The 9,934-nt window shown below is 45.1% G+C and overlaps 1 non-coding gene across 1 annotated transcript; it reads right to left on the bottom strand.

The window, feature by feature from the left end:
• Nucleotides 1–858: 858 nt before the first annotated feature.
• trnar-ucg (transfer RNA arginine (anticodon UCG)) lies at nucleotides 859–948 on the bottom strand. The gene is given in 2 exon segments: nucleotides 859–894; nucleotides 912–948. It is a non-coding gene; the product is annotated as a tRNA-Arg (tRNA).
• Nucleotides 949–9,934: the final 8,986 nt, after the last annotated feature.

Below are 9,934 nucleotides of genomic sequence, written 5' to 3'. Positions count from 1 at the left end.
TTCAGCATGCTAGGTTTTATTGGTCAGAATATTGAATACAGGAGTTGGGACGTCTTGTTGAGGTTGTACAAGACATTGGTAAGACCACACACGGTATGCTGTGTTCAGTTATGGTCACCCTATTATAGGAAGGATATTGTTAACCTAGAAAGAGTGCAGAAGCAATTTACGAGGATGCTACCAGGACTTGATAGTCTGAGTTATAAGGAGAGGCTGGATAGGCTGGGACTTTCCCCCCTGTAGCTTGAGAGGCTTACGGGTGATCTTACAGCGATCTATAAAATAATGAGGAGCATAGATAAGGTAGGTAGTCGACACATTTCCCCAAAGGTAGATGTGTCTCGAACTAGAGGGCATTTGTATAAGGTGAGAGGGGAGAGATACTAAATAGACCAGGCAGGAAATGTCTTCACGCTGAGGGTGGTGAGTATCTGGGACGGGCTGCCAGAGGCAGGGGCGTGTACAATTTAATCTTTTAAAAATCAGTTGGACAGTTACATGGGCAGGGTGGATAAGAGAAGGATATGGGCCAAACACGGGCAAGTGGGACTAGATTAGTGATAGAGACTGGGCGGCATGATCAAGCTGGCCGAACAGCCTGTTGTCATGCTGTAAACATCTAGGACTCTATCCATCTTCCTGAGGGCATTCGAATTTCCTCCACAGAATTGTATTGAACCGATTGATGCATAATAATTCATTAGGGGCTAAATAAAATATGAGAGACAATTGAGTGAACAAAGTTACAAGAAATTACATTCCAAAAAACCCCAACAGTGTTTGGATGGACAGGTGGAAGTTTGAGCTGAGGAGGGAAAACTGGGCTGTCAGCAAGTTGCACCGAATTTCTGTATAAAACGACCGCGGCAGGACTCGAACCTGCAATCTTCTGAAATCATCACTAAGATTCACCGAAGTCAGACGCCTTATCCATTAGGCCAAGCGGCCACTGGTAACGTTACGTGAGCTGATGTTTATCTCTTGTGAATAAACACTGCGATTCTATGTGTTTCATTTCTATTGTTTGGTGATCCGCTGTTTCCCAGATCCGAGAAAATACAAGGGAAAGCTCCAGCTGCCGGACATGGTCATTTTCAAAGTGGAAAAGCCCTTCACTCTCTGAGCTGTGAAGATTCATGGAGGCTCGGGGACTCTCAGGTCGGCCAGGGCTCTTTATCCGGCTACATTCACAGGAAAAGTGACTTCAGTTTCCACAATAACATCCGCTCTCTCTGAAACCCCCAAACTGAAATTCAGACTCACCGTTAAGGTGAAGACTGCGGACTACGGTTCCCGCTCCTGCTGTTTAATACTGATCACTATAACTGTGTACATTGAGCAGAAAGAAATTGCTGTTGTTTGTCAACATTTCTGACTGAACTCACTGTCATTCTGCATTAACAGGACGAGTTTGAGTCTCGTGATATTTGGTCCGATGTTAAACCGTGCAAAAATATAAACTGAGCAGGTAAATCAGAAATATCCAGAAAAGATTATTTGAATTGCGCTTTTGAACGGAGTCATTTCAAAAACATTCCAACACAGAGAAAAATTCCTGGAACCAGCTGCAGAAAATCTCCGGGAGCCTGACGTGATTTGGACGCAACCTTCTGATGTGGAGTCAGATACGCTACCTTAGCGCCAGAAGCCCAAGTTCTAATAACTGAACCTTTCTCCTCAGAGATTTATTTTTTATTTACACTTTGACGGCACATTGTAAATCAGCACCTGTGCGAAAGAAACTCAAAGAAGTCTGATTGAGGGATACTAAAGGGCCCTGAAGTAAAGCAGCTGTGCCACGTGGTTAAGGTGATGCACAATAATCCATTGTGCTCTGTACACGTGGCTTCAAATCCCATCCTTGTCTGGAACGTGTCTGTTGTGTCTCTGTTTGGTCCCCTTCATGAGGGTGAAGTGAAAATGCTGTGATTTTTAGCTTTTGTTTGAGGGCTTGGGTGGTGAATAATCAAACACTGTCCATACTGAAAGCACATTCATCGTGGACCGAAACTTCTACAAGGCCAACCTCAAGAGTGTACTGCCAAACTTCCACCAGCACATCTCCTGTCCCACCAGGGGAGACAACACGATTGACCACTGCTCCTCAAAAATCAAGGGCACCTACCGTTCCATCCCGCGGCCGCACTTTGGAAAATCAGACCATAGGACGGTGCTCCTTCTCCCGGCATACAAGCAGAAACTTAAGCGGGAGAATCCAGCTAAGAAGGTCGTGCAGTGCTGGTCCGAGGAAGCAGAAGAGCTCTAACGTGACTGCTTGGAGACAGTGGACTGGTCCATATTTAAGAACTCAGCGACTAACTGAAATGAGTATGTCACCACTGTCACAGACTACATCAGCAAATGTGTGGACGGCTGCGTGCCAAATAAAGCAGTACGTACGTTTCCCAACCAGAAACTGTCGTGTTGGGTGTTGCGATACACAAACGAACCAACACGGGTGTGGATGGTACAACTCTGTTTTATTATTCTGTACAATAATAACTATTAACTTCTGGCTGTGGTTCGTACTTCAACAGCTAACCTGTGGACCCAGCCCTAGCACTATCTTAGTGAGGCACTCAGCACATGGTGTATGTCTGAGTGGCTCGCTGTCAGCTCTGTGCTCTGAGCTATCTCCTGGTAGAATGAGCGGGAACTGTGGTGTACCCAGTTTTATAGTGCGTGTGCCCTTACTGGTGATTCGCTGCGATGTTGTGTGTGTGTTGGTTGGTCCAACTACCTGTCCATCAGTGTGTGTGTGTGATTGCACCATAAGACCATAAGACATAGGAGTGGAAGTAAGGCCATTCGGCCCATCGAGTCCTCCACCATTCAATCATGTCTGATTTCAACTCCATTTACCCGCTCTCTCTCCATTGCCCTTAATTCCTCGAGAAGTCAAGAATTTATCAACTTCTGTCTTAAAGACACTCAACGTCCCGGCCTCCACCGCCCTCTGTGGCAATGAATTCCACAGACCCACCACTCTCTGGCTGAAGAAATTCCTCCTCATCTCTGTTCTAAAGTGACTCCCTTTTATTCTAAGGCTGTGCCCCCGGGTCCTAGTCTCCCCTGCTAATGGAAACAACTTCCCTACGTCCACCCTATCTAAGCCATTCATTATCTTGTAAGTTTCTATTAGATCTCCCCTCAACCTCCTAAACTCCAATGAATATAATCCCAGGATCCTCAGATGTTCATCGTATGTTAGGCCTCCCATTCCTGGGATCATCCGTGTGAATCTCCACTGGACTCGCTCCACTGCCAATATGTCCTTCCTGAGATGTGGGGCCCAGAATTGCTCACAGAAGACTAAATGGGGACTAACTAGTGCTTTATAAAGCTTCAGAAGTACATCCCTGCTTTTATATTCCAAGCCTCTTGAGATAAATGACAACATTGCATTTGCTTTCTTAATTACGAACTCAACCTGCAAATTTACCTTCAGAGAATATGTTATGATATGTTAATGTGGATATCATGACATCCCCCCTTTTCACAAGGTAATGTGCCTACATGGTAATAAATATTGGTGTGTACTGAGTGCATATGAATATGTGTGTGCAATATTTACAACATGTACATGAGGCTAAACTATATACAGAGGAAGGTGTCAGGTGCAACAGAGCAACGAGGTTGTAGCACAAACAAAACAAGTGCAATCAGCAAATATCGAAATAGAACTTCTGGAACAACAAGAAAGAAACACGTTAACAGTCTGTAAAACAATTCAGTGAGTCCAATCTGCAAACAGGCTCATAAGTCCAGTCTATTAAGTGGGCGAGGAATTTGGGTTGGCCATTAGGGTGGCACACCATTCATCGCCCGCATTAATGCTGTGCACTGGCATCGGCTGGTGGGTCCGACTTGGGGACATCCGGTTCTTGTTTATTACCGCAACACAGAAGGCTTCCCGGTCGTCGGTATCACCGGTCTGCACGTCGTCAGGGTATGATTGGTGTATGGGGGCTGAATGGCCCGCACGTCCCTGCGAGGCTGGCGGAATTGCAGAGAGTTGGCACGTTGAGCTACTCGACAGCAGGCAGCATAGTGGCCCATCCTGCCGCAGCAGAGGCATTGTCGCGCTTTGGCCGGACATTGCCGCTTTAAGTGTGCGAATCCACAGTTGCCGCACGTTGTGACGTCATGGCGTTCATTGCGCCACCGCGCATGCGCGGTGCGGTCCTGCGTAGTGCATGCCTGCGCATCCCGTCCCTCTGTGTCGATGTCCCCTCTTTTGGCGCCTACAAGCGCGGGAGGACTCGGAAAGTGCGCGAAATGGCCGCCCTCGTCCGGGCCGCGGGCCAGGAGGAACTCAATCGACTGGACCTGCTCGGCTCATAGGACCCCTGCCGTGTCGATTCGGCTGCCTGGAATTTGGAGTACCGGCTGGTTGCGTCTTCGTGGAGGACACAGGTCTCGATGGCGGTGGCTAGGGAGAGGCGCTTTATGTTGAGGAGCTGCTGGCGTAGGGTGTCCGAGGTGACCCCAAAAACTATCTGATCCCGAATCATGGAGTCGGAGGTGGCCTCATAGCCGCAGGACTGCGCGAGGATACGGAGATGTGTCAAATAAGACTTAAAAGGCTCATCCATACCCTGCAGGCGCTGCTGGAAGAGGTACCTCTTGAAGCTCTCATTAACTTCCACGCTGAAGTGTTCCTCAAATTTTAGAAGGACCGTCTTGTACTTCGTCTTGTCCTCGCCTTCCGTGAATGCCAGGGAGTTGTAGATGTGGATGGCGTGTTGCTCTGCCGTGGAGAGGAGGAGGGCGATCTTCCTGGTGTCCAATGCATTCTCCCTGCCTGTGGCTTCTAGGAAGAGTTGGAAGCTCTGTTTAAACAGCTTCCAGTTGACGCCAAGATTTCCAGCGATACGGAATATGAAGATTTCCAGCGATCCGATGTGGCGGGCTGATGGTTTCCATGGTGCAGGATGGCGGGTTTCTGAAGAGGTGCAGGTAGGTCTCACAGTTGCTGGCGCGTATCCAGACCTGGTATCATGTTGTGTTGGGTGTTCCGATAAACAAACGAACCAACACGGTTGTAGATGGTACAACTCTGTTTTATTATTCTGTACAATAATAACTATTAACTTCTGGCTGTGGTTCGTACTTCACCAGCAAACCTGTGGACCCAATCCTAGCACTATCTTAGTGAGACACTCAGCACATGGTGTATGTCTGAGTGGCACGCTGTGAGCTCTGTGCTCTGAGCTCTCTCCTGGTAGAATGAGCGGGAACTGTGGTGTTCCCTGTTTTATCGTGCATGTGCTCTCACTGCTGATTGGCTGCGATGTTGTGTGTGTGTTGGTTGGTCCATCGACCTGCCCATCAGTGTTTGTGTGTTATTGCACCATGATATGTTAATGAGGATATCATGACAGAAACCATGGCTTAATCGGGAGATTGACTCCCTACAGAAGGACAGATCTGAGGTGTTCAATTCAGGCGGCCCTGACCTATACAATAAATCCAGGTACAACCTCGGTAAAGCCATCCGGGATGCCAAGAGAGAATATCAGACCAAGCTAGAGTCACAGCCTAGCGTTACAGACTCTCGTCGGTTGTGGCAAGGCTTAAACAACATAACGGGCTACAAAGCGACGCCGAGCAGCGTCTCCAGCAGCAGCGCACCCCTCTCTGATGAACTCAATGCATTTTATGCTTGGTTCAAGCAGGAAACCATTGATCCGCTGTTGAATGTCCCAACAGCCCAAAAAACACTCATACCCACCGATACTGAATTAATCCCACTTTTCCCAAACAGTAATTGTGATTGGTAGATACAGAAAGATTTCCACACTGATATTCGGCACCAATATCTGACAGAGACTGGATTCCACCCTCACGTGCAGTACCAGTCATTGACTGATAATGAATAAATCTATGAGGAGAAAGGTTCAGTGACCAGTACTTGAGCGTGTCGCGCAACGGTAGCGCGTCTGACTCCAGATCAGAAGGTCGCTTGATACGAAAGAGAAAATGATGGAAAATCTCAGCAGGTCTGGCAGCATCTGTAGGGAGAGTAAAATCTAATGTTTTGAGTCTAATGTCTCTTTGTCACATCAGGAGGTTGCTTGTTCAAATCACGTCAGGCTGACTGAGTTTATCTACAGCTGATTCCACAATTTTACATTTGGACAAAGTTCATTGTGTGGAAATGAAATGACTCCGTTTAGAAGCATAATGCAAATAATCTTTTCAGAATATTTCAGATTTACCCGTTCAGTTTATATCTTTGCACAGTTTTATATCGATTCAAATATCAGAAGACACAACCTCGTCCTGTTAAAGCAGAATGACAGTGATGTCAGTAAGAAATGTTTACAAACAACAGCAATTTCTTTCTGCTCACTGTACACAGTTATAGTGATCTGTATTAAACAGCAGGAGAGGGAACCGCAGTCCGCAGTCTTCACCTTAACGGTGAGTCTGAATTTCCGTTTGGGGGTTTCAGAGACAGCGGATGTTATTGTGGAAACTTTTCCTGTGAATGGAGCCGATTGAAGACCCCTGGCCGGGACGAGAGTCCCCGAGCCCGGGGTCAGTGGGAGCCCGGAGACAAGGGAGAGCCCAGAGAATGAGAAAGACATTAGAGAGAGGGAGTGGGGTAGGAAGAGACAGGGATGGGGAAAGGGAGGGAAATCGAAGGATGGCACAATGTGTGAGAGTGAAGAAGGAACAGAGGGAGAGAGCTGGAGGAAGAAAGGCAGCTGGAGGCAGAACTCCGGGTAAATCTCCTCTTCTCTGGTTGTAAATAGTCTGGTTGAATTGTTCACACCCGTCCAAGAGGGGAAACTTGGGTCTCGAGTTTTATTGTGGTTTATTACTGGATATTGTTAAATATTCTTATTGCCCCTCTGTGGGGTACTACTGAATATTGTTAAATATCCTTATTGTCCCTCTGTGGGGTATTACTGGATGCTGTTAAATATCTTTATTGTCCCTCTGTGTGGTACTACTGGATATTGTTAAAAATCTTTATTGCCCCTCTGTGGGGCATTACGGATATTGTTAAATACCCTTATTGCCCCTCTGTGGGGTATTACTGGATGTTGTTAAATATCCTTATTGTCCCTCTGTGGGGTATTCCCGGATATTTTTAAATATCCTTATTGCCTCTCTGTGGGGTATTACTGGATATTGTTAAATATCTTTATTGTCGCTCTGTGCGGTACTACTGGATATTGTTAAATATCTTTATTGCCCCTCTGTGGGGCATTACGGATATTGTTAAATACCCTTATTGCCCCTCTGTGGGGTATTACTGGATATTGTTTAATATCCTTATTGCCCCTTTGTGGGGTATTACTGGATATTGTTAAATATCCTTATTGCCACTCTGTGGGGTATTACTGGATATTGTTGAATATCTTTATTGCCCCTCTGTAGGGTATTACTGGATATTGTTAAATATCCTTATTGCCCCTCTGTGAGGTATTACTGGATACTGTTAAATATTCTTATTGCCCCTCTGTGGGGTATTACTGGATGTTGTTAAATATCCTTATTGCCCCTCTGTGGGGTATTACTGGATATTGTTAAATATCTTTATTGTCCCTCTGTGGGGTATTACTGGATATTGTTAAATATCCTTATTGCCACTCTGCGGGGTACTACTGGATATTGTTAAATATCCTTATTGCCACTCTGTGGGGTATTACTGGATATTGTTAAATATCCTTATTGTCCCACTGTGGGGTATTACTGGATATTGTTAAATATCCTTATTGCCCCTCTGTGGGGTATTACTAGATATTATTAAATATCCGCATTGTCCCTCTGTGGGGTATTACTGGATATTGTTAAATATCCTTATTGCCCCTCTGTTGGGCATTACTGGATATTGTTAAATATCCTTATTGTCCCTCTGTTAGATATTACTGGATATTGTTAAATATCCTTATTGCCCCTCTGTGGGATATTGCTAAATGAATATTTTTCGTCAGTATTCACACAGAAAAAAGACAATTATGTCGAGGAGAATATTAGACTAGAAGGGCTTGAGATTCATAAGGAGGAGGTGTTAGCAATTCTGGAAAGTGTGAAAATAGATAAGTCACGTGGGCCGGATGGGATTTATCCTAGGATTCTCTGGGAAGCTAGGGAGGAGATTGCTGAGCCTTTGGCCTTGATCTTTAAGTCATCTTTGTCTACAGGAATAGTGCCAGAAGACTGGAGGATAGCATATGTTGTCCCCTTGTTCAAGAAGAGGAGGAGAGATAGCCCCGGTAACTATAGACCAGTGAGCCTTACTTCTGTTGTAGGAAAAATATTGGAAAGGTTTTTAAGAGATAGGATGTATAATCATCTGGAAAGGAATAATTTGATTAGAGATAGTCAACACGGTTTTGTGAAGGGTAGGTCGTGCCTCACAAACCTTATTGAGTTCTTTGAGAAGGTGACCAAACAGGTGGATGAGTGTAAACCAGTTGATGTGGTGTATATGGATTTCATAAAGCGTTTGATAAGGTTCCGCACGGTAGACTACTGCAGAAAATACGGAGGGATGGGATTCAGGGAGATTTAGCAGTTTGGATCAGAAATTGGCTAGCTGGAAAAAGACAAAGGGTGGTGGTTGATGGGAAATGTTCAGGCTGGAGTCCAGTTACTAGTGCTGTACCACAAGGATCTGTTTTGGGGCCACTGCTGTTTGTCATTTTTATAAATGACCTGGAGGAGGGCGTATAAGGATGGGTGAGTAAATTTGAAGATGACACTAACGTCGGTGGAGTTGTGGACACTGCAGAAGGATGTTACAAATTACAGAGGGACAGAGATAAGCTGCAGCGCTGGGCTGAGAGGTGGCAAATGGAGTTTAATGCAGAAAAGTGTGAGGTGATTCATTTTGGAATTACTGGATATTGTAAATTTTCTTCTTGCCCCTCTGTGGGGTATTACTGGATATTGTTAAATATCCGTATTGTCCCTCTGTGGGGTATTACTGGATATTGTTAAATTTCCTTATTGTCCCTCTGTGGGGTATTACTGGATATTGTTAAATATCCTCATTGTCCCACTGTGGGGTATTACTGGATATTGTTAAATATCCTTATTGCCCCTCTGTGGGGTATTACTAGATATTATTAAATATCCTCATTGTCCCTCTGTTGGGCATTACTGGATATTGTTAAATATCCTTATTGTCCCTCTGTTAGATATTACTGGATATTGTTAAATATCCTTATTGCCCCTCTGTGGGATATTGCTAAATGAATATTTTTCGTCAGTATTCACACAGAAAAAAGACAATTATGTCGTGGAAAATATTAGACTAGAAGGGCTTGAGATTCATAAGGAGGAGGTGTTAGCAATTCTGGAAAGTGTGAAAATAGATAAGTCACGTGGGCCGGATGGGATTTATCCTAGGATTCTCTGGGAAGCTAGGGAGGAGATTGCTGAGCCTTTGGCCTTGATCTTTAAGTCATCTTTGTCTACAGGAATAGTGCCAGAAGACTGGAGGATAGCATATGTTGTCCCCTTGTTCAAGAAGAGGAGGAGAGATAGCCCCGGTAACTATAGACCAGTGAGCCTTACTTCTGTTGTAGGAAAAATATTGGAAAGGTTTTTAAGAGATAGGATGTATAATCATCTGGAAAGGAATAATTTGATTAGAGATAGTCAACACGGTTTTGTGAAGGGTAGGTCGTGCCTCACAAACCTTATTGAGTTCTTTGAGAAGGTGACCAAACAGGTGGATGAGTGTAAACCAGTTGATGTGGTGTATATGGATTTCATAAAGCGTTTGATAAGGTTCCGCACGGTAGACTACTGCAGAAAATACGGAGGCATGGGATTCAGGGAGATTTAGCAGTTTGGATCAGAAATTGGCTAGCTGGAAGAAGACAAAGGGTGGTGGTTGATGGGAAATGTTCAGACTGGAGTCCAGTTACTAGTGCTGTACCACAAGGATCTGTTTTGGGGCCACTGCTGT

Source organism: Scyliorhinus torazame, chromosome 24 (assembly GCF_047496885.1).
Source record: "Scyliorhinus torazame isolate Kashiwa2021f chromosome 24, sScyTor2.1, whole genome shotgun sequence".
Taxonomy (NCBI): Eukaryota; Metazoa; Chordata; class Chondrichthyes; order Carcharhiniformes; family Scyliorhinidae; genus Scyliorhinus; species Scyliorhinus torazame.
Note: the sequence above shows the minus strand (reverse complement) of the source record. Positions and strands in the feature narration are given on the sequence as shown.